Source organism: Salvelinus namaycush, chromosome 16, assembly GCF_016432855.1.
Source record: "Salvelinus namaycush isolate Seneca chromosome 16, SaNama_1.0, whole genome shotgun sequence".
In the NCBI taxonomy this organism is placed as follows: domain Eukaryota; kingdom Metazoa; phylum Chordata; class Actinopteri; order Salmoniformes; family Salmonidae; genus Salvelinus; species Salvelinus namaycush.
In genome coordinates, this window is record NC_052322.1 from 2,754,330 (window position 1) to 2,779,937 (window position 25,608).

General features: G+C 41.4%; 11 non-coding genes and 1 pseudogene across 11 annotated transcripts; all 12 read right to left on the reverse strand.

Moving 5' to 3' along the window:
• Nucleotides 1–10,938: 10,938 nt before the first annotated feature.
• LOC120061753 lies at nt 10,939–11,057 on the reverse strand. Its single transcript, XR_005478372.1, has one exon. It is a non-coding gene; the product is annotated as a 5S ribosomal RNA (ribosomal RNA).
• Nucleotides 11,058–11,724: 667 nt separating this feature from the next.
• LOC120061739 lies at nt 11,725–11,889 on the reverse strand. Its single transcript, XR_005478361.1, has one exon. It is a non-coding gene; the product is annotated as a U1 spliceosomal RNA (small nuclear RNA).
• Nucleotides 11,890–12,613: 724 nt separating this feature from the next.
• LOC120061724 lies at nt 12,614–12,732 on the reverse strand. The gene has a single exon (XR_005478354.1). It is a non-coding gene; the product is annotated as a 5S ribosomal RNA (ribosomal RNA).
• A 667-nt stretch (nt 12,733–13,399) lies between these two features.
• Nucleotides 13,400–13,564, reverse strand: LOC120061736. Its single transcript, XR_005478358.1, has one exon. It is a non-coding gene; the product is annotated as a U1 spliceosomal RNA (small nuclear RNA).
• Nucleotides 13,565–14,286: 722 nt separating this feature from the next.
• On the reverse strand, nt 14,287–14,405 carry LOC120061733. Its single transcript, XR_005478355.1, has one exon. It is a non-coding gene; the product is annotated as a 5S ribosomal RNA (ribosomal RNA).
• A 667-nt stretch (nt 14,406–15,072) lies between these two features.
• On the reverse strand, nt 15,073–15,237 carry LOC120061738. Its single transcript, XR_005478360.1, has one exon. It is a non-coding gene; the product is annotated as a U1 spliceosomal RNA (small nuclear RNA).
• A 722-nt stretch (nt 15,238–15,959) lies between these two features.
• LOC120061737 lies at nt 15,960–16,078 on the reverse strand. Its single transcript, XR_005478359.1, has one exon. It is a non-coding gene; the product is annotated as a 5S ribosomal RNA (ribosomal RNA).
• Nucleotides 16,079–16,771: 693 nt separating this feature from the next.
• Nucleotides 16,772–16,935, reverse strand: LOC120061741. Its single transcript, XR_005478363.1, has one exon. It is a non-coding gene; the product is annotated as a U1 spliceosomal RNA (small nuclear RNA).
• Nucleotides 16,936–17,648: 713 nt separating this feature from the next.
• LOC120061748 lies at nt 17,649–17,767 on the reverse strand. Its single transcript, XR_005478368.1, has one exon. It is a non-coding gene; the product is annotated as a 5S ribosomal RNA (ribosomal RNA).
• Nucleotides 17,768–18,461: 694 nt separating this feature from the next.
• LOC120061740 lies at nt 18,462–18,626 on the reverse strand. Its single transcript, XR_005478362.1, has one exon. It is a non-coding gene; the product is annotated as a U1 spliceosomal RNA (small nuclear RNA).
• Nucleotides 18,627–19,346: 720 nt separating this feature from the next.
• Nucleotides 19,347–19,464, reverse strand: LOC120061730 (annotated as a pseudogene).
• A 667-nt stretch (nt 19,465–20,131) lies between these two features.
• LOC120061735 lies at nt 20,132–20,296 on the reverse strand. Its single transcript, XR_005478357.1, has one exon. It is a non-coding gene; the product is annotated as a U1 spliceosomal RNA (small nuclear RNA).
• Nucleotides 20,297–25,608: the final 5,312 nt, after the last annotated feature.

Sequence of the window (25,608 nt, forward strand, 5' to 3'; positions counted from 1 at the left end):
AGTGTAAAATCCAATTCAACTTTTAATTGGGCTGATGGATACCTTGGGCGAAAAGTTGATTATAGACACCTGAACACACTCTGTGTTGTGTACAGTATGGGGCCACAGTCAGAGATGGCTTGTAGCAGACGGGTAAACAAGAAAATCAACAGACACATGAAACTTAAACCACTTGTTTATTTACTCTTAAACAAGCATGCTTTATCCATAGCTCTTAATTATTGTCCATTCTAAAAAATACTGTAAAATAATTTGATGGTTCATCTTTTCATGCTCAACTGAATGCATTGCATCATGTTGTATCGTGCCTTCCTTTTTCAGTCAGGCATGTCTTCATTAGAAAGCATGGATGCCAGCAGCTACTGCCAGTGCTGGGCATAATACTCTACTTGAGTCTGACTGTGTACACAGGTACAGTTATCCTCCCTGGAAAGTGAGGGTCCCCTTGTGAAGAATATAGATTTTTTTAAACCTTTAATTAAATAGGTGAGTCAGTTAAGAACAAATTCTTCTTTACAATGACAGTCTACCGGGGAACAGTGGGTTAACTGCCTTGTTCAGGGGCAGAACGACAGATTTTTACCTTTCGGTTACTGGCCCAATGCTCTAACCACTAGGATACCTGCCGCCCCTTATCTTAAAAGCGGGTGAGGTGGCGATGGGACTGGTATCCTCTCTCTCACATCAAAACATATCTGCAGATGAGCGACAGATGGAGAGAGATAGCATGTTTAAGCCTTGTGGTTTTATTTTTTATTCTAACATTGTTACATAATAAATCAGGAGTTGAAATGCAAAACTGACCTTGGATCATTAACTCTGGGACTACTGCATCTCTATTTCAATGTAAAGCATCTCTTTAATAATACTTTCTGTTGACCTGACCAAGTGACCTCTCACCTCTGATCATGCTGCGCCCTCTATGTAGCCACTTCAGATGCGGGAGGGGTTCACCGACAGAGCTGATATAACCTAGAGGATTTAGGGAGAAGAGGAGAGAGGGATGAAGTGAAGGAGAGACTTATTGAGAAAATAAGGTAGTTAAAGGGACAGTGTTCAACAGGAATCTGTGTGTGTGGCCTCACCTGGTGTCCACACCACACTAAGTGGCTGCAGAGTACTTTATGCTGAAAAACATGAACGGACACACGAGGACAAACAATATAGCGTAGTTATAGAAATAATGAAGTGTCTTACTATTCTCCATGGTTGGGCCCTCTTGCGTATTCTTTGAAGGTGGAAGGAGCCACAGTTATACACCTGAGCCTGCTGACTGCACAACACAATCCATCAATCAGATTGATACATGAGTGTGTAGGTGTGGGTTATAGGGTGTCTAATTGTTCTACATTTTTTCAATATGGGTGATTTAAAAATAGCCTGTTTTGTTTTTGTACAGACATCACACCCTTACCTAAACAGCACCCTCATCTGAGAAGTAGAAATCAAAGGGAGAGAAACTGGGAATTGAATAACTGCAGTTGACATAGCTAAGTAAATGGAAGAATACTCTTATTGCAATGTGGATGGCTCTTAAAAGAGCCTTTGGTTGTGCATAGTGTAGTCTATGGTGTTGCCAGGGAACAGCACCCTCTTCGAAGAAGTAGGAGGTGAAGATCTCCCGCACACGGATTGCCTCTCTTGCTGCGTTGTTGGACCCCATCCTTGAAACATCCTGCAGAGCAGCAGACTCCTCCTCTGGGACACGGCGGCCAGCTGCAGATCCCCTCCTGGTCCTCGTGTCCATCCTCATGAAGTTATGGCGGACACAGGTAGCCTTCACTCACCTGAATTCCTCCAGGGGGCAGTCCCAGATGGCCCTGATCACCCAACCTTGCAGTGCCCTACACATTAATTGTAGGCAATCGTTTTGAAGGAACCTGTAGGAATATGGAAGATAATGTCATTATTAGACTTTTACATCACCAGGTCATTGTGGATTAGTAAAGTATAATATCCCATTAAACAAAGCATGATAACGTTGGATTGATAGATGCATGAGCACACACGTGCATATGTAGCATGTGGCAATAACAGGATCAAAACAAGGATAGCATCACAAATGAATACATAAATACCACTTGAAGCTTGATGATGAGTTGAGTTTGAATCAGCTGTGTAGTGCTAAGGCAAAAACAAAAATGTGCACCCCTTTGAGTCCCCAGGACCAGGACTGAGAACCGCTGCTCTTCATTGGGACCGCTTCAACTGTAGACAGGCTTTCATAGCTCTCTGTATCTGAGGGCAGGAAACCTCACAAGAAACAGACTTCATTATACTCAAATTACACTGCACTGAATATTATGTTACTATTATCTCCGTCCTCACTTCTAGGGACTGGAACTACACAAAAGTACCTGCCCTATCCAGAATAGCCTACTCTCTCACTTTGAAAGTTGGGGCTGCTAACATTATCCTTTCACCCTCCTCCATGGCTGTTAACTAGCTAACGTTACCTTCAAATGCATTTGGAGTTTGTTTTTTTACAGTGATAAATACATCAAGATAGCTAGCTAATATGAAGTTAGGTAGCTGGTAAAATGTAATTCACTAAGCTAGATATCTAACACTTTTAGATGAACCAGACTTGTGGAGGTCTACAATTGTTTTTCTGAGGTCTTGGCTGATTTCTTTTGATTTTCCCATGATGTCAAGCAAAGAGCCACTGAGTTTGAAGGTAGGCTTTGAAATACATCCACAGGTACACCTCCAATTGACTCAAATGATGTCAATTAGCCTATCAGAAGCTTCTAAAGCCATGTCATTATTTTCTGGAATTTTCCAAGCTGTTTAAAGGCACAGTCAACTTAGTGTATGTACACTTCTGACCCACAGGAATTGTGATACAGTGAATTAGAAGTGAAATAATCTGTCTGTAAACAATTTTTGGAAAAATAACTTGTGTCATGCACAAAGTAGATGTCCTAACCAACTTGCCAAAACTATAGTTTGTTAACAAGAAATTTGTGGAGTGGTTGAAAAACGAGTTTTAATGACTCCAACCTAAGTGTATGTAAACTTCCGACTTCAACTGTAGGTTAGACTTTTTGTTGACTACATCTGGTGGGTGACAACTGCCTATTTTCATCACGACAATATTATTTTCGGGTTTACCTAACGTTTCAAATCAGGTACAAGAGCATATACTGTATATGTATTTTATTTATGTTCTTACAGTTAATGGAACCCAATCTGTGTTGGGAATGAAAAGTGAGATGCATTGTTAATATGATAAGCACTGTTGTAACGGCTGTTAAAAGGAGAGGACCAAGGTGCAGCGTGGTACGTGTCCATATTTATTAAATGAACACTGAAATAACAACCAAAACAGTTCTGGCTGGTGCAGACACACAACAGGAAACAACTACCCACCAAGCACAGGTGGGAATGAGGCTACCTAAGTATGGTTCTCAATCAGAGACAACGATAGACAGCTGCCTCTGATTGAGAACCACACCAGGCCAAACACCTAGAAATACAAAACATAGAACAAAACATAGAATGCCCACCCCAACTCACGCCCTGACCAAACCAAAATAGAGACATAAAAAAGGAACTAAGGTCAGGGCGTGAATTGAATTGAATACGTTTGTTGAACTGTATCAGTTTTCACTCCTGTTTTTAACAGCTAATCATAATTAATATGGCAAATGATAACAAATTAAATTCTCAATTGTGTCTCATATCTTCTACTTGGTCACCATCCCGGATCCGGGAGCATCCTCATCAGTAAAAAAGCTGACTAGCATAGCCTAGCATAGCGCCACAAGTAAATACTAGCATATAAATATCATGAAATCACAAGTCCAAGACACCAAATGAAAGATACACATCTTGTGAATCCAGCCATCATTTCCGATTTTTAAAATGTTTTACAGCGAAAACACAATATGTATTTCTATTAGCTAACCACAATAGCAAAAGACTCAACCGCATATTTTCACCATTTTTTTACCGCATAGGTAGCTATCACAAAACCGACCAAATAAGAGATATAATTAGTCACTAACCAAGAAACAACTTCATCAGATGACAGTCTTATAACATGTTATACAATAAATCTATGTTTTGTTCGAAAATGTGCATATTTGAGGTATAAATCATAGTTTTACATTGCAGCTACCATAAAAAAATATCACCAAAGCAGCCGGAATAATTACAGAGAGCAACGTGAAATACCTAAATACTCATCATAAAACATTTATGAAAAATACATGGTGTACAGCAAATGAAAGATAAACATCTTGTGAATCCAGCCAATATTTCAAATTCTTTAAGTGTTTTACAGCGAAAACACAATATAGCATTATATTAGCTTACCACAATAGCCAACCACACAACCGCATTCATTCACCGCAAAGGTAGCGATCGCAAAAAACCAGCAAAAGATATAAAAGTATTCACTAACCTTGACAAACTTCATCAGATGACAGTCCTATAACATCATGTTACACAATACATATATGTTTTGTTTGAAAATGTGCATATTTAGCAGTACAAATCGTGGTTTTACAATGTGAATACGTAGTCAAAATGCACAAAATTGTCCGGAGATATCTTGGACAGTCACCTAATCTAATCAAATAACTCATCATAAACTTTACTAAAAAATACATGTTGTACAGCAAATGAAAGATACACTAGTTCTTAATGCAACCACTGTGTTAGATTTTTAAAAATAACTTTAGTAGGACATACAGCTTACGTTATAGCGAGACAGCGCCCAAAATAAGGGCGGAAAATATGACTAAACATTTTCCACAGAAATACGAAATAACATCATAAATGGTTCCTACTTTTGCTGAGCTTCCATCAGAATCTTGTACAAGGAGTCCTTTGTCCAGAATAATCGTTGTTTGGTTTTAGAATGTCCTCTTCTCCTGTTGAATGAGCAACCATAGCTAGCCATGTGGCGCAAACGTGGCCAACTTCACATGACGCAAAGAAAAGAAAATTCCAAAACTCGCAATTAACGTTCAATAAACTGATATAACTCGGTTTAAAAAAACTACTTTATGATGTTTTTAACACATATATCAAATAAAATCAGAGCCGGAGATATCTAACGTGTATACCGAAAGCTTTTCAGAAGGCAATCTGGGGTTCCTTCTCGCGCCTTCCAAGACAATGAAATTTCCAGACACGTCATTCCAAAAGCTCTTGTTCGGCCTCAGATCAATCTAGACACCCCATTCCACCTCTCACTGCCTGTTGACATCTAGTGGAAGGCGTATGCAGTGCATGTATATCCATAGATTTCAGGCAAATTAATAGGAAGGCCCTGGAACAGAGCCTCGATTTCAGATTTTTCACTTCCTGTTAGGAAGTTTGCTGCAAAAATGAGTTCTGTTTTACTCACAGATATAATTCAAACGGTTTTAGAAACTAGAGAGTGTTTTCTATCCAATAGTAATAATAATATGCATATTGTACGAGCAAGAATAGAGTACGAGGCAGTTTAATTTGGGCACGATTTTTTACAAAGTGAAAACAGCGCCCCCCTATTGAGAAAAGGATATGTCATTAATCAAGCTCATGTATAGCTTCTGTAGTAATTTTAGGAGAAATGAGACATGGAGGAGACGTTGCACATACAATGTAGAGATCTCCTTTATGGCTCATACTTAGATATTCCTGAAAATGATCACCTCAGACAAAGATCATTAGTCTAATAAAAGTCTCAAAACTTGTCTCAGGAACTTATCATTATTGCTCCTTTAAAATAAGAGGCAAGAATGAGCTCAACGGTATACAATGATGAGACCTCTGCTGATCATACTTCTCGAATACTGCTAAAACAATCATCGCAATTCACTCAATTCAAAATTGACAAGCTCTAGGTAATCTCAAAAGGTCTGGAGGATATCCAAGTGAGCAACAGATTTTTTTTTCCTATGGGAACTCAAGAACGGTTTAAATGAAAATGTATGGCACAACAAAGTAGATGTACAAGCCAACGAAAATGTGAAAAAAAGCCCCACAAAAATATTTTCTGCCACAGGCTTCTGAAAAACAACACAAATTAGATATACAATAAACCAAAAAAAAGGCACTGTCAGAACAGGATTTTATATTTTTAACTTAAGAACTATTTCATCCCCTTAGTCATTGGGCCCCCCCCCCCTTGCGGCCAGGTGCATTTTTCAGGTAGATTGACATCGCCTGTAGTATTTCTGCCTCTGTAGCCTCTGATTCACCAAGACTCACCCCTGCTGTGAAGGGGGAAAACAAATATTAGCTAGAGAAGGTATTAAAATGTCATGATTTGGACTCCACTGTACCTATAATGACCCTGGAAAGGTCTGAGTGCCCAAAGGCCCTCTTCCCTTTGTTTGCTTTCATATTCATCGTGACATTAGGCCTCTGTACAAAACACAAAATATGTACTTTCCAAGCAACACACCATGACCTAATTTAAAAGTGAAACAAATATGGTAATAGTTTACCAGGGCTTGCTCTCTTCACCCAGTCCGGGATGTCTCCCCCCCCCCCAACTTTTGAGATCTGAGACATCTGTAATTTTAGGATTTTTCTATCCAGTACTGCATGGCAATTTAATGCCATTCAACTCATACCAATTAAACATTTAATTTCTAACCATTTCTTCCATCTTTAGTAAATCTTCCTCCGTCTTGTTCAGGTTAAAGTAGAATTCCTCAACCGGACTCAGGCTACTGTCGTTTAAAAGGTCACGGATCTCACAAAGGAGATATAGGACACTTTTTTGAAATTCTGAAACAAATTAGTTTTACATTTGTTCACTTCTAAACATAACCACATTTTTTTTACAATTAAAAATTGTTTCGAAAAAAAAGTGTCATACTTACTTCCAGCATAGGAAAAAAGGGTCTGAGCCTTTGCAGCGCTTTGGTGAGGGGATCTCTCATCTGAAGAGGAATAAGTAGACCTCGGTCTCCCACCTGACCTACTCTATCCCTGGAGCATGAAGGCCCAAGATTCTCTGCAGTAAAATATTGGACAGCATCATGGCAATTCTTGGTACAATTAGAATACCTTTCCCAAATACATCAATCAAGAATGCGAATAAAGGGTTGTGTATGTTGTGAAGCGTCCTCCTCACTATAATAGCTTGGTGGCTTGCACAGAGTTTTAGTTTGCCATTTCCCTTCACTACCAATAGTTGGTGGCTTCTGGGGTGTTTTATCCTTATGCTTCTTAGTGTCACTAGCACAGGTTTTCTGATGCTTTGGAGCAGATATTAGTAGGAGCTTGGGTAGGCCTGAAAAAGAACACATGCAAGTGTAAAATAACAGGGATGTAAAGAAATGTGTGCACAAAATTTGAGAGGAATAAGCTTTTTGTGCGTATGGAACATCTCTGGGATATTTTATTTCAGCTCATGAAAAATGGGACCAACACTTTACATGTTGCGTTTATATTTATGTTCAGTATAAGTGGAGTGTCTCCGATTCAGGTATAGAATAATATGAAATGCTCTGAGACCAGGTTGTGTGAAAGGACCAGTGGTTCACCAATCAGGGCCTTGATGCGCTGGTCAACAGTAACAAGGGGAGAAGTGTAATAAACTAGGGTGCGCGTGCCCTGGGTACAGCAAACGTTAATTTGCGACCATCAGGTGATGTCCCCGGGACAAACCGGGAACTCGACAAAACATCCCAAGAACGTTCAGGGGACCATGACACAACGTCCTGACGACTTTAGGCGACCTTTTCGTGATGTCCAAACTACTCATTATTGTTTGCAGGAAACATGGAGTGATTCTGTCTGGGTTGAGGCTACGTTCCCACTAGGCACACATTTGTAGATTTAAACAGATCAGTTAAAAGTAATATGGTAAAAGGTCCTCCCAGTTCAGTGGCTAGGGTTTAGGGCGGGGTTTCCCAAACTCATCAAGCTTCGATAATTTGAATCAGCTGTGTAGTGCTAGGGGGGAATATAACATGCACCGTGTCCCTGGTCTGTCATTGAAAGAGGTGTTCCTAATGTTTTGTACACACACTGTATATTTCTTATTTAGTCATACAAAAGTAATGTGTGTTACATTGAGGGAGTTTAAAATGCATTCTGTCATTACTAAATGTGTATTGTGATATTTTTAACAAAGAAAACACTTGATTAATAAATGACTTAATCAGTCCTCTTCCTCAAATGAAGGGGATGATGGGAATCTGATTTAATTGGTCCTCAACTCACAGCTCAGTCACTTCATTCAGGGTAAGTGGAGTTAACCGTGAGTTAGCCTGCCCCGGAGCAGGTTAGTTCTGTAGGATTAATTGCTGTAGAAATGTACCTGGCTCAAAGGTGAGCCACTTTCGTATGACCGATTATCCCTAGTTGAACTCAAAGTTGACAAAAGTTACCGCGCTAACTCCTCAAATCAGTTTTTAGGGTCAGTAGCGGTGCGTGGGTAAAATCACGGAGGAAGCCAAGCCAGGAAAAAAGCCATATTACAACCTATGTGTTGTGGTAAATATGTTGTTTGCTTTATAACCTGTTAGTTTATATCCCTTGCCACGTGATATATAGGCTAAGGCTGAGACAATAAGAAGACACAGTAGCAGAATAAATTTGACTACACCTTTGTTTCATCACAAAGCCGGAGAGCAACATCTGACCACTGAAGTCCACAGTTACGGACCTACTACAGCATGGTCAAGCAAGTTCATGTTTCTGACAATCTGCAAACAATAACAAAGCCATCACACCGCCACCGACATGCAATAAAACAGTGTAATTGTCCAATACAATAGGTGTGTTGTTCATTAGGTCAGTAAAGTGAAATATGGTGCAAAGAAAGATTATCTTTATACAACTTTGGTTAATCCTGGTAAGAATTTGATTCCATAATTCTGAGAAAGTGTGCTTGAAAAAAGGCAGTCGCTCATACGGTGTATGTGTTGAATGTAGAGATAGAGAAAGACGCGTATTTGACGAAGATGAGAGGGAAGAGCCGAGAGAGGAGGGATGTGGGACCCGGATGCTAATGCAAATGAGGCAAAGGAAGAGGAGAGAGAATATATCGATTTACGGCAAGAAAAGCAAAGGACTTTAAACGGGGAGGCCCTCTCACGCAACGTCTGCAATTAATTATCATATAGCAAGCCACTGCCACGTAACTAACTGTCTGTAGGTACGATCCATTTTCGTGAACGAGGTGGTGTATCTCATAATCTGGCCGGTGACTGTGTATGTTTTGTGACTGTGTTATGAATGCATAATGCTTATATTAAAAGGGTGAACATGTGACTCTCTCAGGCTTGGTGAAGCTTGGAGTTCACTGCATTACAGGACAGAAGGTAGCCATCAAAATAGTCAACAGGGAGAAGCTGTCAGAGTCAGTTCTGATGAAGGTAAGACAATGATGATAATAATAATGATGAAAATAAGGATATCCCAGTATGATGCCTACTTTTCTAGACCGACAATTTCGTGATTAACTGTCTGTTTGCAATAGTTACAATAGCAATATAACTGTAATGCGATGTACATAGTAAAGACAATTTGCAATAGTAATGAAATGATATGCATACATTGGCTTTCTCACTCTGTAACAAGACACGTTTCATCAAGTATGCATTAAGAGTGAACACTGGAATGTAAATTCCTCTCAAATTACAATTTGTATATCTTTCTCTTCCCCCCCTCTCTATGTATATTCCCCTCTCTCTTTCTATCCCCATCTCTTCTCTCTCTCCCTATACCCCCCTCTCTATCCCCACCCCTCTCTTTCTCCCGCTCTGTCTAGGTGGAGAGGGAGATTGAGCATCCGCATGTGTTGAAGCTGCATGACGTTTACGAGAATGACACATACCTGTGAGTTCGTTCATTGTACATTCAGGAGCGACCCTCTGTTCTGCCTGTACCCTATAGCTCTAGACCCGTGGGTGTAATTACACTATCCTCAGGTTAGGATTCAACCCACTTGAAATGCTTTCTCAATTCCTCTCTCTCTCTCTCTCTCTCCCCAACCTTCACCCCTTTCATTGTATTTCTTCCGCTCACCCCTCTTTCTCCCCGTCTATATCACCCATCACTCTCTCTCTCTCTTTCTGTCTATCACCCATCTCTCCCTCTCTGTCTCGCTCTCTCTCTCTCTCGCCCCCTCCCTGTAGGTACCTGGTGTTAGAGCACGTGTCAGGTGGGGAGCTATTTGACTATCTGGTGAAGAAAGGTAGGCTGACACCTAAAGAGGCCAGGAAGTTCTTCCGACACATCATATCGGCCCTGGACTTCTGTCACAGTCATTCTATCTGGTAAACGACTATATTCATGAGCAAAACCATTGTGACTCTGTGAGTGGCCTGCGTGGTCGAGTGGTTAGAGCTGCTGACCCTGGCTCACATTATGCCAGAGTTGGCATGGTTTCGAATCCGGCCAACTGCTCTTTGACTCATCCACCCGCTACCTCCTTTCATGTCTTTCCTCTGCAACACTGTAGAAAAATCACCAATGACTTTTTAATATCTTAACCTGTCTGATATCACAAATGTATGCGATATGACGAAATAAAATCACATTCAGACACACACACACACACACACACACACACACACACAGACAAATGCATGAAAGCAATTGATTTATTATCGATAACATCTCACATTCTCTTGTACTTTTGATTTACGCCGTAAAAGAAGGGTTGTAATTCCACCATGGAAAACACAGGGCCATCAGACACCAGTCCAGTTCCACTCCTCACCAGCATTATTTCCTTTGATCATTTGAACAGGGCGAGGGAGCACAAAGCACACACAAGCTGCATTCAGTAACAATATTCTTATTTGTCTTATGCATAAAAGGCAGTTGCTCCCTGACAACACAAGGAACTTTGATTGTATTAAAAGGGCAGGGGAGACTAGCCCATAGAAGCGGCATTTAGTCAATTCAGCATCAAATGCTTACTACAAGGCAGTGTTGCTGATGAAATAATGCCAGAGCACACCCTAGTGGACAAAATGCTTACAGCACCTGGTATTCCGAGGCAGTCTCCCATCCAAGTACTAACCAGGCCCAACCCTGCTTAGCTTCCGAGATCAGACGAGATCGGGCGTATCCAGGCTGGTATGGCCGTAAGCAAATGACGAACTCTTGGTACACCATATAAAGTCAAAGTGAGTCTGATAAACAGACATTTTCACCAATTAGATAAGCAGCCTGAACTTTGGGTCACTCAGTAAGTGGAAGAAATTACATATACTGTAGCCATCACTTTTTAGCACAGATAGTTGGATGAAATACAAACCAACCTTGCTAACATTTCAAAGCGAGGGCACATATTTCAGCCTTGTGGGAAAAAACGGACAAATACAATGACTTCTGACAAATACATCATTAGCAACAGTTTCCCATGCAGCTATCCTACTAGCCAGAATAAATACACAAAATCTCTGAATGTTGAAAACCTATTGCATTGTTCTGTGTCAAGGAGGAGCGCATGTATGGACAATTTCATATTGTAAGCGCATGGGCGTATGACACATCATGACCATGGGGGTTAGAGCGGCTTCTCAACTATCTCTTGATTGAAGTACCAGCGTGGCATAAATACCATGCTGCATTTCGCAACATGATGTTTCCACAAAATGTCAACAATGTTTGGCTACAAACAAATGTTTCTACCTTTCAATTGGTCCACAAAGTGTCTTTCACAACTGACTTCAAAGATCTCCATAAGCACGGGCAATTGGCTCAAGTTCATCCTCAAGCTTGCCGCCAAGCAACGGTTTGTCATTAAACAAGACATCAGGGAGAGCGCGGACGCAGTCCCCCACTACCATAAATGATGCAATCGAGATTTCCACATTTGGGAAATTCACAGGGGTCAGCATAGCTGGCGTGCAATGGCTAAGCCTCGCCCTGGGTGAACCGCCTTTCTTGATCACGGTATCTCCCTTGCCAGGTAAGTATGAGTTATAGTCATCGGTGGAGGGCAAGTGTCTCCAGTGCCAACATTTTCGGCTAATGGTAACCACTTTGTGTTCCGATAATATCACATCACATCGACCTGCGTTAAATGCCGTTTAGGAATGCACTTGCAGACAGAGTGGTGAAAAAGTAGTTCATTTTGTTTACTAGATTATATCAGTGAACCACTAGATTCCCATCATGCAACACTGTAGAAAAATCACCAATGACTTTTTAATATCTTAACCTGTCTGATATCACAAATGTATGCGATATGACGAAATAAAATCACATTCAGACACACACACACACACACACACACACACAGACAAATGCATGAAAGCAATTGATTTATTATCGATAACATCTCACATTCTCTTGTACTTTTGATTTACGCCGTAAAAGAAGGGTTGTAATTCCACCATGGAAAACACAGGGCCATCAGACACCAGTCCAGTTCCACTCCTCACCAGCATTATTTCCTTTGATCATTTGAACAGGGCGAGGGAGCACAAAGCACACACAAGCTGCATTCAGTAACAATATTCTTATTTGTCTTATGCATAAAAGGCAGTTGCTCCCTGACAACACAAGGAACTTTGATTGTATTAAAAGGGCAGGGGAGACTAGCCCATAGAAGCGGCATTTAGTCAATTCAGCATCAAATGCTTACTACAAGGCAGTGTTGCTGATGAAATAATGCCAGAGCACACCCTAGTGGACAAAATGCTTACAGCACCTGGTATTCCCAGGCAGTCTCCCATCCAAGTACTAACCAGGCCCAACCCTGCTTAGCTTCCGAGATCAGACGAGATCGGGCGTATCCAGGCTGGTATGGCCGTAAGCAAATGACTAACTCTTGGTACACCATATAAAGTCAAAGTGAGTCTGATAAACAGACATTTTCACCAATTAGATAAGCAGCCTGAACTTTGGGTCACTCAGTAAGTGGAAGAAATTACATATACTGTAGCCATCACTTTTTAGCACAGATAGTTGGATGAAATACAAACCAACCTTGCTAACATTTCAAAGCGAGGGCACATATTTCAGCCTTGTGGGAAAAAACGGACAAATACAATGACTTCTGACAAATACATCATTAGCAACAGTTTCCCATGCAGCTATCCTACTAGCCAGAATAAATACACAAAATCTCTGAATGTTGAAAACCTATTGCATTGTTCTGTGTCAAGGAGGAGCGCATGTATGGACAATTTCATATTGTAAGCGCATGGGCGTATGACACATCATGACCATGGGGGTTAGAGCGGCTTCTCAACTATCTCTTGATTGAAGTACCAGCGTGGCATAAATACCATGCTGCATTTCGCAACATGATGTTTCCACAAAATGTCAACAATGTTTGGCTACAAACAAATGTTTCTACCTTTCAATTGGTCCACAAAGTGTCTTTCACAACTGACTTCAAAGATCTCCATAAGCACGGGCAATTGGCTCAAGTCATCCTCAAGCTTGCCGCCAAGCAACGGTTTGTCATTAAACAAGACATCAGGGGAGAGCGCGGACGCAGTCCCCCACTACCATAAATTATGCAATCGAGATTTCCACATTTGGGAAATTCACAGGGGTCAGCATAGCTGGCGTGCAATGGCTAAGCCTCGCCCTGGGTGAACCGCCTTTCTTGATCACGGTATCTCCCTTGCCAGGTAAGTATGAGTTATAGTCATCGGTGGAGGGCAAGTGTCTCCAGTGCCAACATTTTCGGCTAATGGTAACCACTTTGTGTTCCGATAATATCACATCACATCGACCTGCGTTAAATGCCGTTTAGGAATGCACTTGCAGACAGAGTGGTGAAAAAGTAGTTCATTTTGTTTACTAGATTATATCAGTGAACCACTAGATTCCCATCATGCAACACTGTAGAAAAATCACCAATGACTTTTTAATATCTTAACCTGTCTGATATCACAAATGTATGCGATATGACGAAATAAAATCACATTCAGACACACACACACACACACACACACACAGACAAATGCATGAAAGCAATTGATTTATTATCGATAACATCTCACATTCTCTTGTACTTTTGATTTACGCCGTAAAAGAAGGGTTGTAATTCCACCATGGAAAACACAGGGCCATCAGACACCAGTCCAGTTCCACTCCTCACCAGCATTATTTCCTTTGATCATTTGAACAGGGCGAGGGAGCACAAAGCACACACAAGCTGCATTCAGTAACAATATTCTTATTTGTCTTATGCATAAAAGGCAGTTGCTCCCTGACAACACAAGGAACTTTGATTGTATTAAAAGGGCAGGGGAGACTAGCCCATAGAAGCGGCATTTAGTCAATTCAGCATCAAATGCTTACTACAAGGCAGTGTTGCTGATGAAATAATGCCAGAGCACACCCTAGTGGACAAAATGCTTACAGCACCTGGTATTCCCAGGCAGTCTCCCATCCAAGTACTAACCAGGCCCAACCCTGCTTAGCTTCCGAGATCAGACGAGATCGGGCGTATCCAGGCTGGTATGGCCGTAAGCAAATGACTAACTCTTGGTACACCATATAAAGTCAAAGTGAGTCTGATAAACAGACATTTTCACCAATTAGATAAGCAGCCTGAACTTTGGGTCACTCAGTAAGTGGAAGAAATTACATATACTGTAGCCATCACTTTTTAGCACAGATAGTTGGATGAAATACAAACCAACCTTGCTAACATTTCAAAGCGAGGGCACATATTTCAGCCTTGTGGGAAAAAACGGACAAATACAATGACTTCTGACAAATACATCATTAGCAACAGTTTCCCATGCAGCTATCCTACTAGCCAGAATAAATACACAAAATCTCTGAATGTTGAAAACCTATTGCATTGTTCTGTGTCAAGGAGGAGCGCATGTATGGACAATTTCATATTGTAAGCGCATGGGCGTATGACACATCATGACCATGGGGGTTAGAGCGGCTTCTCAACTATCTCTTGATTGAAGTACCAGCGTGGCATAAATACCATGCTGCATTTCGCAACATGATGTTTCCACAAAATGTCAACAATGTTTGGCTACAAACAAATGTTTCTACCTTTCAATTGGTCCACAAAGTGTCTTTCACAACTGACTTCAAAGATCTCCATAAGCACGGGCAATTGGCTCAAGTCATCCTCAAGCTTGCCGCCAAGCAACGGTTTGTCATTAAACAAGACATCAGGGGAGAGCGCGGACGCAGTCCCCCACTACCATAAATTATGCAATCGAGATTTCCACATTTGGGAAATTCACAGGGGTCAGCATAGCTGGCGTGCAATGGCTAAGCCTCGCCCTGGGTGAACCGCCTTTCTTGATCACGGTATCTCCCTTGCCAGGTAAGTATGAGTTATAGTCATCGGTGGAGGGCAAGTGTCTCCAGTGCCAACATTTTCGGCTAATGGTAACCACTTTGTGTTCCGATAATATCACATCACATCGACCTGCGTTAAATGCCGTTTAGGAATGCACTTGCAGACAGAGTGGTGAAAAAGTAGTTCATTTTGTTTACTAGATTATATCAGTGAACCACTAGATTCCCATCATGCAACACTGTAGAAAAATCACCAATGACTTTTTAATATCTTAACCTGTCTGATATCACAAATGTATGCGATATGACGAAATAAAATCACATTCAGACACACACACACACACACACACACACAGACAAATGCATGAAAGCAATTGATTTATTATCGATAACATCTCACATTCTCTTGTACTTTTGATTTACGCCGTAAAAGAAGGGTTGTAATTCCACCATGGAAAACACAGGGCCATCAGACACCAGTCCAGTTCCACTCCTCACCAGCATTATTTCCTTTGATCATTTGAACAGGGCGAGGGAGCACAAAGCACACACAAGCTGCATTCAGTAACAATATTCTTATTTGTCTTATGCATAAAAGGCAGTTGCTCCCTGACAACACAAGGAACTTTGATTGTATTAAAAGGGCAGGGGAGACTAGCCCATAGAAGCGGCATTTAGTCAATTCAGCATCAAATGCTTACTACAAGGCAGTGTTGCTGATGAAATAATGCCAGAGCACACCCTAGTGGACAAAATGCTTACAGCACCTGGTATTCCCAGGCAGTCTCCCATCCAAGTACTAACCAGGCCCAACCCTGCTTAGCTTCCGAGATCAGACGAGATCGGGCGTATCCAGGCTGGTATGGCCGTAAGCAAATGACTAACTCTTGGTACACCATATAAAGTCAAAGTGAGTCTGATAAACAGACATTTTCACCAATTAGATAAGCAGCCTGAACTTTGGGTCACTCAGTAAGTGGAAGAAATTACATATACTGTAGCCATCACTTTTTAGCACAGATAGTTGGATGAAATACAAACCAACCTTGCTAACATTTCAAAGCGAGGGCACATATTTCAGCCTTGTGGGAAAAAACGGACAAATACAATGACTTCTGACAAATACATCATTAGCAACAGTTTCCCATGCAGCTATCCTACTAGCCAGAATAAATACACAAAATCTCTGAATGTTGAAAACCTATTGCATTGTTCTGTGTCAAGGAGGAGCGCATGTATGGACAATTTCATATTGTAAGCGCATGGGCGTATGACACATCATGACCATGGGGGTTAGAGCGGCTTCTCAACTATCTCTTGATTGAAGTACCAGCGTGGCATAAATACCATGCTGCATTTCGCAACATGATGTTTCCACAAAATGTCAACAATGTTTGGCTACAAACAAATGTTTCTACCTTTCAATTGGTCCACAAAGTGTCTTTCACAACTGACTTCAAAGATCTCCATAAGCACGGGCAATTGGCTCAAGTCATCCTCAAGCTTGCCGCCAAGCATCGGTTTGTCATTAAACAAGACATCAGGGGGTTTGTCATTAAAAAGACATCAGGGGAGAGCGCGGACGCAGTCCCCCACTACCATAAATTATGCAATCGAGATTTCCACATTTGCGAAATTCACAGGGTCAGCATAGCTGGCGTGCAATGGCTAAGCCTCACCCTGGGTGAACCTCCTTTCTTGATCACGGTATCTCCCTTGCCAGGTAAGTATGAGTTATAGTCATCGGTGGAGGGCAAGTGTCTCCAGTGCCAACATTTTCGGCTAACCACTTTGTGTTCCGATAATATCACATCACATCGACCTGCGTTAAATGCCGTTTAGGAATGCACTTGCAGACAGAGTGGTGAAAAAGTAGTTCATTTTGTTACTAGATTATATCAGTGAACCACTAGATTCCCATCATGCAACACTGTAGAAAAATCACCAATGACTTTTTAATATCTTAACCTGTCTGATATCACAAATGTATGCGATATGACGAAATAAAATCACATTCAGACACACACACACACACACACACACAGACAAATGCATGAAAGCAATTGATTTATTATCGATAACATCTCACATTCTCTTGTACTTTTGATTTACGCCGTAAAAGAAGGGTTGTAATTCCACCATGGAAAACACAGGGCCATCAGACACCAGTCCAGTTCCACTCCTCACCAGCATTATTTCCTTTGATCATTTGAACAGGGCGAGGGAGCACAAAGCACACACAAGCTGCATTCAGTAACAATATTCTTATTTGTCTTATGCATAAAAGGCAGTTGCTCCCTGACAACACAAGGAACTTTGATTGTATTAAAAGGGCAGGGGAGACTAGCCCATAGAAGCGGCATTTAGTCAATTCAGCATCAAATGCTTACTACAAGGCAGTGTTGCTGATGAAATAATGCCAGAGCACACCCTAGTGGACAAAATGCTTACAGCACCTGGTATTCCCAGGCAGTCTCCCATCCAAGTACTAACCAGGCCCAACCCTGCTTAGCTTCCGAGATCAGACGAGATCGGGCGTATCCAGGCTGGTATGGCCGTAAGCAAATGACTAACTCTTGGTACACCATATAAAGTCAAAGTGAGTCTGATAAACAGACATTTTCACCAATTAGATAAGCAGCCTGAACTTTGGGTCACTCAGTAAGTGGAAGAAATTACATATACTGTAGCCATCACTTTTTAGCACAGATAGTTGGATGAAATACAAACCAACCTTGCTAACATTTCAAAGCGAGGGCACATATTTCAGCCTTGTGGGAAAAAACGGACAAATACAATGACTTCTGACAAATACATCATTAGCAACAGTTTCCCATGCAGCTATCCTACTAGCCAGAATAAATACACAAAATCTCTGAATGTTGAAAACCTATTGCATTGTTCTGTGTCAAGGAGGAGCGCATGTATGGACAATTTCATATTGTAAGCGCATGGGCGTATGACACATCATGACCATGGGGGTTAGAGCGGCTTCTCAACTATCTCTTGATTGAAGTACCAGCGTGGCATAAATACCATGCTGCATTTCGCAACATGATGTTTCCACAAAATGTCAACAATGTTTGGCTACAAACAAATGTTTCTACCTTTCAATTGGTCCACAAAGTGTCTTTCACAACTGACTTCAAAGATCTCCATAAGCACGGGCAATTGGCTCAAGTCATCCTCAAGCTTGCCGCCAAGCATCGGTTTGTCATTAAACAAGACATCAGGGGGTTTGTCATTAAACAAGACATCAGGGGAGAGCGCGGACGCAGTCCCCCACTACCATAAATTATGCAATCGAGATTTCCACATTTGCGAAATTCACAGGGGTCAGCATAGCTGGCGTGCAATGGCTAAGCCTCGCCCTGGGTGAACCTCCTTTCTTGATCAAGGTATCTCCCTTGCCAGGTAAGTATGAGTTATAGTCATCGGTGGAGGGCAAGTGTCTCCAGTGCCAACATTTTCGGCTAATGGTAACCACTTTGTGTTCCGATAATATCACATCACATCGACCTGCGTTAAATGCCGTTTAGGAATGCACTTGCAGACAGAGTGGTGAAAAAGTAGTTCATTTTGTTTACTAGATTATATCAGTGAACCACTAGATTCCCATCATGCAACACTGTAGAAAAATCACCAATGACTTTTTAATATCTTAACCTGTCTGATATCACAAATGTATGCGATATGACGAAATAAAATCACATTCAGACACACACACACACACACACACACAGACAAATGCATGAAAGCAATTGATTTATTATCGATAACATCTCACATTCTCTTGTACTTTTGATTTACGCCGTAAAAGAAGGGTTGTAATTCCACCATGGAAAACACAGGGCCATCAGACACCAGTCCAGTTCCACTCCTCACCAGCATTATTTCCTTTGATCATTTGAACAGGGCGAGGGAGCACAAAGCACACACAAGCTGCATTCAGTAACAATATTCTTATTTGTCTTATGCATAAAAGGCAGTTGCTCCCTGACAACACAAGGAACTTTGATTGTATTAAAAGGGCAGGGGAGACTAGCCCATAGAAGCGGCATTTAGTCAATTCAGCATCAAATGCTTACTACAAGGCAGTGTTGCTGATGAAATAATGCCAGAGCACACCCTAGTGGACAAAATGCTTACAGCACCTGGTATTCCCAGGCAGTCTCCCATCCAAGTACTTACCAGGCCCGACCCTGCTTAGCTTTCGAGATCAGACGAGATCGGGAGTATTCAGGCTGGTATGGAGTAAGGAAATGACCAACTCTTGGTACACTATATAAAGTCAAAGTGAGTCTGATAAACAGACATTTTCACCAATTAGATAAGCAGCCTGAACTTTGGGTCACTCAGTAAGTGGAAGAAATTACATATACTGTAGCCATCACTTTTTAGCACAGATAGTTGGATGAAATACAAACCAACCTTGCTAACATTTCAAAGCGAGGGCACATATTTCAGCCTTGTGGGAAAAAACGGACAAATACAATGACTTCTGACAAATACATCATTAGCAACAGTTTCCCATGCAGCTATCCTACTAGCCAGAATAAATACACAAAATCTCTGAATGTTGAAAACCTATTGCATTGTTCTGTGTCAAGGAGGAGCGCATGTATGGACAATTTCATATTGTAAGCGCATGGGCGTATGACACATCATGACCATGGGGGTTAGAGCGGCTTCTCAACTATCTCTTGATTGAAGTACCAGCGTGGCATAAATACCATGCTGCATTTCGCAACATGATGTTTCCACAAAATGTCAACAATGTTTGGCTACAAACAAATGTTTCTACCTTTCAATTGGTCCACAAAGTGTCTTTCACAACTGACTTCAAAGATCTCCATAAGCACGGGCAATTGGCTCAAGTCATCCTCAAGCTTGCCGCCAAGCATCGGTTTGTCATTAAACAAGACATCAGGGGAGAGCGCGGACGCAGTCCCCCACTACCATAAATTATGCAATCGAGATTTCCACATTTGGGAAATTCACAGGGGTCAGCATAGCTGGCGTGCAATGGCTAAGCCTCACCCTGGGTGAACCGCCTTTCTTGATCACGGTATCTCCCTTGCCAGGTAAGTATGAGTTATAGACATCGGTGGAGGGCAAGTGTCTCCAGTGCCAACATTTTCGGCTACTGGTAACCACTTTGTGTTCCGATAATATCACATCACATCGACCTGCGTTAAATGCCGTTTAGGAATGCACTTGCAGACAGAGTGGTGAAAAAGTAGTTCATTTTGTTTACTAGATTATATCAGTGAACCACTAGATTCCCATCATGCAACACTGTAGAAAAATCACCAATGACTTTTTAATATCTTAAATCTGCTTGAAAATGTCTGTCTAGCAATGATCAACAACCATTGAATATTTTTTGTATAATAATGTGCAATTATTGTACAATCCCAGTGTGCAACGCTCCTAGAGATGTAGAAAGACTCACAGCTGTAATCACTGCCAAGGGGATTCTAACATGTATTGACTCAGGGGTGTGAATACTTATGTAAATTAGCTATTTGTGTATTTCATTTTCAATTCATTTGATCAAAACCTTTTCACTTTGTCATTATGGGGTACTGTGGGTAGATACGTGTATTGTGTGTAGATGGGTAATCCATTTAATCCGTGTTAAATGCTGTAACACAACAAAATGTGGAATAAGTCAATACTAAGTCAATACTTTCTGACGGCACTGTACATTTTCCTTTGAAAATGAGCTTTAAGCTATCTCAAGTAGCAATTAACTTATAATGTTTAAAAGTAGTTCATCACTTCCATTGGAAAGGTATATGGATGTGATTGTAAAGGTCTATAGGTCTTCTCTGCTTTCTATTTGTCACGACTTCCGCCGAAGTTGGTCCCTCTCCTTGTTCGGGCGGTGTTCGACGTCACCGGTTTTCTAGACGCCACCGATCCACATTTCATTTTCAATTTTTTTTGTCTTCATTGTACACACCTGGTTTCCATTCCATAATTATTGTTCCCTATTTAACCCTCTGGTTTCCCCTTTGGTTTTGTGCGTGTTTGTTCATGTCAAATTGTCTCGTTTATGTGAACTGGATTATTTTTCTCCTTCGTGGAATGTTGTTTTTGAGTAAAGTTACGGTTATTACTCATCTCTGTGTCCTGCGCCTGACTCCGCCTTACCTGCATCACCTAGACATTTGACACTATTCTGTCATTAATTCTCTATAATGGTAAAATGTCTTTAATTGCAATGATAAAATCTAAATGTTCTCACCATGTGGTTGTATTGCGGAGAAACATCATGGCTAGATAGTGTTTAGAATTTATCTGCAGTCTTAATGTTGAAGATTTGTTACTGTTCATGTAGGCTATTAATTATGACCAAATAGTGACCAGATAAACCAAAACTCTACATAAAGTAGTCGAGTAAAGTAAGCTAACTAATAAAAGTTCCTCATTTTGAGAAATAGGGATTGAAAGTAAACATTGGTCTATGAAAATAGTTCAAGATTCTTTGGGTGCAAGAACTAGAACCCCTATCTCGTCCTATGCATAAACAGTGCCGCTGTCCATGGTGCTGAAATATGATCCCTCAACAATACTGTACATTGATCTGCGCATATAGTTCAAGATTCATACTCCCCTTTGGGATTTGGGTGCAGTAGAGCCTCTATCCCGTCCCATGCAAATGTCAGCAGCGCTACTGTCCATGGTACTGAAATCCTATCCCTCAACAAGTCATTGGTCAATCTATGCAGATAGTTTAAAGTTTCCCCCTTTGACTTTGAGTGCACGAGAGTTGACTAGAGCCCCTATCCCGTCCCATGCATAGGAAAACAGCAGTATCTGCTTTCCATGGTGCTGAAATGTGATCCCTTAACAATAAAGTCCGTTCTGTCAATCAAAAGTCAATCACCACCTTCCGGAGACACCTGAAACCCCACCTCTTTAAGGAATACCTAGGATAGGATAAAGTAATCCTTCTGACCCCCCCACCCCCCCTTAAAAGATTTAGATGCACTATTGTAAAGTGGCTGTTCCACTGGATGTCATAAGGTGAATGCACCAATTTGTAAGTCGCTCTGGATAAGAGCGTCTGCTAAATGACTTAAATGTAAATGTAAAATACATTGGACTACTCACATACTCTGTAGTTCAAGATTCTTTGTTTCCCATTTTGAAGTTTGGGTGCACTAGACTCGACTAAAACCTCTAACCTTTTGCAATAACCTCCTGTCCCATGTATTGCAAAAAAAAAACAGCAGTGGCTGCTGTCCATGGTTCTGAAATGTGATCCCTCAACAATACATTCATTGATCTATCTATTCCATGCGGATAGTTTAAGATTCTCTATTTTGCACCCTAGGAGTTTGGGTGCAGTAGAGACACTATCCCATCCCATGCATAAGCAGTGCTGCTGTCGATGGTGCTGAAATCTGATCGCTCAACAGTACAAGCACAGATAGAACAATGAGCCAGATATGTCACTGGATGTATAAATGTGAAGCATCCGCTTGGTGTTTCCACTCACTACCAAATATGGTAGTGAGAGGAAGTCCACTGGCGGGCAGTGGGAGAAGATGGAACGAGATGGATTTTGGCCGACATTCTGCAAATCTTCTCATCAATTAAACATTTAATCTCAATACAGTTTTCTGTTCCGAACAGAACGGACTAAGTTTGGTAGACTTCACCCTTTGCAAAAGTTTTTTAAAATTGAGCTGTTTAGGAGTGCAAAGGCGACTTGAGTTATTGCACGTGTGCATCTAACAGAGTAGGTATTCCCTAACAGAAATATGCAGGTGTATAGTAGAATGCGCCAACAGGATATCGCTAGCGCGTACTTGGCTCTGCCCACCTCCTTGCCTGTTCTGCCCACTGGCTCAATTAGACCACAACTTGTCATTTCCATCTTGGTTTACTTATAGAAATTGTACAAGTGCTACTCTGCTGGAATCTCCCTCATTTCTAAGCTGACCTTTGATTAGATCTTATTTTCTCTTTCAAATGTCCTATATATTTACATCGTCATTTGAAATAGTTAATTTCCAACTGCAAGAAACGCAGTAAACACAAAAAAACACTTTGATATGATATTGCGCTGTTCCTAAATTCAAAGAGCTCCTGGCATTTTTTTGGTGAGCAAGCAAAAGAAGTACTGCAGTGAAGACTATTGCCAAGTTTTACTTTGACGGTCAAGGAACCGGAATCCTGTCTTACTTACTCTATTAATCTATTACTGTACGACTATTACTTCTACTTATTAGGGGCTCCTGAGTGGCGCAGCGGTCTAAGGCACTGCTTCTCAGTGCTAGACGTCTCACAATAGACCCTGGTTCAATTCCAGGCTGTTACACAACTGGCCGGGATTGGGAGTCTCAATTTTTTTCTCTGCGCACAATTGGCCCAGCGTTAGCCGGGCTAGGCCGTCATTGTAAATAGCGGTCAGTCTCTAATCCTTCTAAGTAATGTTCTCAGATCTGTGTGACTGAAAAGCCTGTGTGTGAATTTGAGAAAGTAAACAAAGGTAAAGTCAAGAAATTGACAATGTTGTTGAAGAGGAAAAAAATGCATTAAGCTAAATGTAAATGGATGAGAAAAGGTCCCAAAAATTAAAAGGGGATAAAAAAGTAAAGAGCGAAGTGAGAGAAGCTTACTTTGCGAAATAAATAAAAACTGAGGGGAAATTAGTAAAAATGGGAAAAAGGATATGAAAATAAGAGTGAGGAAAAAAGAGAACACACAAGTAAAAATGCAGTAAAAAAGGAGGAAAAGATAAGAGGAGTGCAGAGATGTGATGAGAAAGCGACACTGAGAAAAGAAAGAGAGTGTGAGAGGAGGAGGAAACTGAAGTCCAGATTCCCCTTGAATTAAATGTGAATCCCTTATGCGGGATATGAGATTGAGTGAGCGAGGTGGGGAGAGAGAGAGCAAGAAAATGAGATTAGTATACAGCATGTAGAGGCTTTGCAATGAAGAACGCGTCATTTTTAGAAGCATTGGAGATGTGCTGATCTAGCGAGGAGAAGGAGAGAAAGCACATAACTTCAGCTTTTTACTGCAGTGGAATTCATTAACTTTTATAGCACACTCTCTCTCCCTCTGCCTGGTTTCATCCTCTCTCCCTCTCTCCCTACCTCTCATTGTCTCATTCTCTCGCCTCTCATCCTCTCTCTGTCTCTCCCTGCATCTCATTCTCTCTCTTCCCCCCACCCCCTCCATTGTCGGTGCACAGCCTGTGTTGCTATCGTTCATTGGAATGTCTATAGTGGTGAGGTCGTAAACATGCTGGATTCACTCTCTCCTCCCCTCCTCACAGAGAAGGATTCTGTCTTCTCTCTCTCTCACCGTCTCTCTCTGTCTTTTCCTTTCACTCTATCTGTCCTGTCCCCAGGTCTTTGTTGAGCATCACTTGTTTTCCCCGATCTAGATTATTTCTGTCCTTTCTGATTACCAACAAGCTGATTGATGATCTCTCTTACTCCCCCCTCCTCTCTCTTTCTCTCTCTCTCTCTCTCTCTCTCTCTCTCTCTCTCTCTCTCTCTCTCTCTCTCTTACACACACACACACCCACCCACCCCACACACACACACACACACACACACACATGCACACATACAATACAGAAGAAGCTATGGAACAGCATGACATAACCGTGCTTTGGTTGAATGTAACTGGAGTAGAGGGATACAGGGATAGAGGGAAGCATGGTGAATGTAGCAGACTGATTGAGGTGATCTAACATTAGTACGGGCACTGCACTCCTGGGAAGCAATAAACACACACACATGCAGACACACGAATACACACACATCGAATGCTCCGCCACCTTACATCAGAGAAGCATTAGGGACGAGCGAAAGGAGATGTGAAGGAGCGAGTTGTATCCCCAATTTGTTATGCTATTCCTCTTTCCCTTTCTCTCTTGCTTTCACCCTTTCGCTCATTCTCATTCCTCAGATGCTGTCCCTCTCCCCAGTGACACACACACTCCCCCGCTCTCTCTCTCTCTCTCTCCTATTGGGTACCGAGGCAAGCAGATAGCAGCGGAGGGGGCGGGGGTTGGCTCTGTTGATGTCTGATAGTGGCCTAATTAGAGGTACTATTTCAATGAATTGGGAGAAATTTGAATCATTTTGGTATCATGTACACGTCATCTTACAGTAACAGCAGCAGGAGGCACAACATGTAGCTAGTCAAATGCGAATGACGCCAGGGTGCTGAAATATTACATGGAAGATATTTTGCTTATAGCACATTCATAACACAACATGTATTTTTAATAACTAAACCATTATCATCCTTGTTAAATCAAACGTGACATTCCCCACATTTCACAAATGTATTACTGTATGTTAGTCAATGAATATGAACTAGGCCTACACCTCCACAGTCTTCTGGTGAATATTGCTTGTCTGAACCGCC